We start from the raw sequence: 4149 nt of genomic DNA, 5'->3' as shown, positions 1-4149 counted from the left end.
TATATATAATTTTATAATTTTTTCTTCTCCTGGTCTGGGACGCACATTTATATGATGTTCGAGTCAAACACGTCTCTTCATAGCAGAAACAAGGACATGAATTTGACGCGTTCTTCTTACTCCTGCTTGGTCAGTGGCTCTCAGAGTGCATGTGCAGAGTGCATTACCTCCTTTTCTCTGCTTAGCCTGTCCAGAGAATTTGGCCCACCCATGAGAGAGACATCGTGGCTTTCAAACGAGCAAAGTGCCCCCCCCCTTCTCCACCTCAATAGCTACAGACTCAGAAATGGCACATACTAAGAAAGCTCATTGGGGACTGGCTCTAGTGGCTTTAATTCTGCACCAAGGCTGAATGTTGGGAAAGAGAACTTCAGATACAGTATTAGGGGACCACTAAGGTCTAATAAAGAGACTTCAGATACAGTATTAGGGACCACTAAGGTCATATCAAAGAGACTTCAGATACAGTATTAGGGACCCACTAGCTATATAAAGAGATTCGATACAGGATTTGGGCACAGGTCTATTAAGAGCCACTGCACGTACCACAGTTTAGGGGACCAGTAAGTCTATAAAAGACTTCAGATACAGTATTAGGGGCCCACTGAGGTCTATAGAAAGAGGACTCAGATACAGTATTAGGGGGACCACTAAGGTCTATATAAAAGACTTCGAATACTAGTATAGGCCCACTGAGGTCTATATAAAAGAGACTTCAGATACAGTATTAGGACCACTAAGGTAAATAAAAGAGACTTCAGATACAGTATTAGGGGCCCACTGAGGTCTATAGAAAGAGACTTCAGATAAAGGTAGTTAGGGGACACTAAGGTCTTATAAAAGAGACTTCCGATACAGATAGGGGATCACTAAGGTCTATAAAAGACTTCATAACTATTAGGGGACCACTAGGTCTATATTAAAAGAGTCTTCAATACAGTATTAGGGGACCTCAGGTAACAAAAGAGACTTCAGTACAGATTAGGGACACTAAGGTCTATATAAAAGAGACTTCAGATACAGTATTAGGGGATCAACAGGTCTATATAAAAGACTTCAGATACAGTTATTAGGGGACCACTAGGTCATATAAAAGAGACTTCAGATACAGTATTAGGGGACCACTAAGACCTATATAAAACTAACCAAAAAGCAGAATGTCCTGGGACCTTTAAGCAACCACTTCAGTACAAGATGGACAACAGCTTTATTATGCCCAGAGAGACTATAAAAACTTGACATCAAACCTGCACAAGCATGCAGAGGTAACGTAAAATAACAATTAGACCCTTGCATTAGTAGTCATAAAGAAACTTCAATAATTTAGTAGGTTGTCAATAAAGTAACTAAGTAACTTTTACGCTGAGTACATTTTAAACATTTGAGTACATGTTTTTGTACCTAAGTGAATACAATGAACTTTACCCTGCTGAGATCTGAGACAGGTAACCATAGTCCTCATGAATAAGGTTAGGACGCCAACACAAAGGAAGCCCTAGGCACTGGGTATCCGGCCTAAGTGAATAAAATCCGTCGAAATGTCTGTTGGCAAAAGAGCATCCGGTAAGGGGGAAGTCGAGGATATAGACTACCTCAAGGACACTCATAGCCTCATGAAACTTTACAACCACTAACTAGAGACAACTTTTACTGTTGACCTCCCATGTACCCCTGAACCTCCCCTGTGCCTCAGCCCAATAACAATAATAATAATTGTTATAGGCCTTATTGTTATAGGCCTTATATATCTAACATAGTTAGCCAAACCACAATCTGTTATGATTTTGGTATATTGCTTTGTTTTCTGTCCCTCCTTCTCTGTTTTTCTGTGCTCTCTTGTCTCCAGTTTTACTACCTGCCTTTGTGATTGTCAATTACCTTTTCCCTGTGATCCGTCTTCCCGTGTAAGTCTTAATAGTTCTAGTCTTCCTGTTTTTGGTTTTCTTTTTTGGATTTTTGGGATTTGGATTTGGATTTTGTCTTGCATTTTTTGGATCCTTTGTTTGTTGGACTCTTTGGTTAGTAAACCTTCGTTGAAACTCTCTCCTGCCGGCCTGTCCCTGTGTTTTTGTCCCTAATTCCCTACAGCGTCACGTAATCATTCCTTACCTTAACCAAACCCACATTGCCAGATCGTCCATGAACACACAATCTCCACACTACATGCAATTTCAACCCAGCTCCAGTGTTTTCCCTAGCTTTGTGAAAAACTTACATTTAAGGCTCCTTCCTCAAGAAAATGAGGGGTGGGAAAAATAATCAATTCTTATATGCATTGCGATTCTCTCTAGAACGATTCGATGTACTGCCCAGCTGTCACCGCAACCTGCAGTTCGAGGGGCGTGTGCACAGCTGCTCTCTGGGCAGGCAGACGGGTCAGCTAACTTAAAGTAGCTGTTAGCTTAGCTGTTGTCAAAATGGCAGGGAGGCTTTCAGTCTAAAAAAATCTAAATACACCTGACAATTTAAGCAGAGCTGAACTGAGCAGTCTATTTATATCTGCCGGTCACCGGGGATAGCAACCGAAGTTGCAAAGAAGCAAATGTAGACACAATTATTGATATCATGTTCATGATGAAATTTATGAAATGATGAATGTTGATACAAGTTTATGGGGTTTTATCACAAAGTTGCAGTGTTTCTGTGAAAAAGTAAAATTTGTGAAAAAAAATGTAGCTTTATTTTAATACTTATTAATTTACCTTGCAATACTGATCCACTTAGAATACTCTGTGTAAAGGTCATTTGAATATCAGGCTGGAATATTCTAGACTTAATTATTAAAATGTCTGAACATGAATCCATATGTCTTAACAGGAAAACATACTATTAGAAATATAAATCAGCCTTTTTGTGAAAAAAAAAATCATTGATGATAGGCTTACTGGCCGTCGTCACTAAGGTAGCCATCCACAGATACAGGTAATAACACATGCCACATGAATGTTTAACATTAAAACATGGTTCATAAAATCATGCCAACCATTCTTATTTTAAATAGCTTAGTATTCTATGCACTAAAAGTACGTGTAAAGTCTCCCCACACGTTACTGAAGGTCCAGTTTAATATTAAATTTTAATCCCTGCTCTGTCTCTCTTTTAGCTGAGGGGTCCTTGGTTTAAAAAACGTGAGACTATTCTGGAGACTTGTTGAATTAGCGTTCTGACACAAACACACAGTCATTTTGGGGCTTTTTTTCTAAACAATGGCCATGGTCTTTCACTAACCTAACCCAGACATAACCAGCCATTATGTGTGAATAATAAAGGAATAATTAATGAGAGCACTCTCTCTCTCTCCTTGTCCCCTCCCTTCCCTTCCTCCTGCTGCTCCCTCCCTCCCATCTCCTCAGAGACTTGTTAATGGTCTTTGTCTCTTTGTGGGATTCTTCCCAGTGTCAGTAATGGCCACAGCTGCACTCACATCTAATCTACACACACATACACACACACACACACACACACACACACACACACACACTCAGTGTCTTTTATAATTCAGGGCAACGGATAGACCTACAACCAATCAGGGCAACGGATAGACCTACAACCAATCAGAGCAACGGAAAGACCTACAACCAATGAGGTAGATAGACGGATAGACCTACAACCAATCAGAGCAACGGATAGACTTACAGCCAATCAGAGCAACAGATAGACCTACAATCAATCAGAGCAACGGATAGACCTACAACCAATCAGAGCAATGGAATATGTAACGTATGTTGCACTTTTGATGAATCTAGTAGGAAGGATTGCAAAAACTTTTTTCCGTCGACAAATGCCTTGATTGCTGTTCTCTGTTCCTCTTTTAAAATGAACACGTTGCTTCTCTAACAGACGCCATGGAGGAATCTACAAATTCCTTTGGTGATTACGTTACTGTTGATCCTCTGTCCATCATCCCGGCCTGACAATCTGATTGGTTCGAACAGCTTTTTCGAGCATAGTTGCTCCACAACGGATCAAATCCAGACCAAACTTCCCAACCTCAAATGTTGTGGGCGGAGCTAAGTTCAGCTGGCATCAAGGTTAGTCATACATTAATACAATACATAATTTAAAGCCCATGTTGCAGGTTTAATTTTCCTACGAATTTGCACTTATTGATTGTTGGTAATAAACATTCAAACTGTTATCCACTGTATA

This window comes from Etheostoma spectabile, chromosome 4, assembly GCF_008692095.1.
Source record: "Etheostoma spectabile isolate EspeVRDwgs_2016 chromosome 4, UIUC_Espe_1.0, whole genome shotgun sequence".
NCBI classification, from domain to species: Eukaryota; Metazoa; Chordata; class Actinopteri; order Perciformes; family Percidae; genus Etheostoma; species Etheostoma spectabile.
This window is presented reverse-complemented; position numbering follows the sequence as displayed.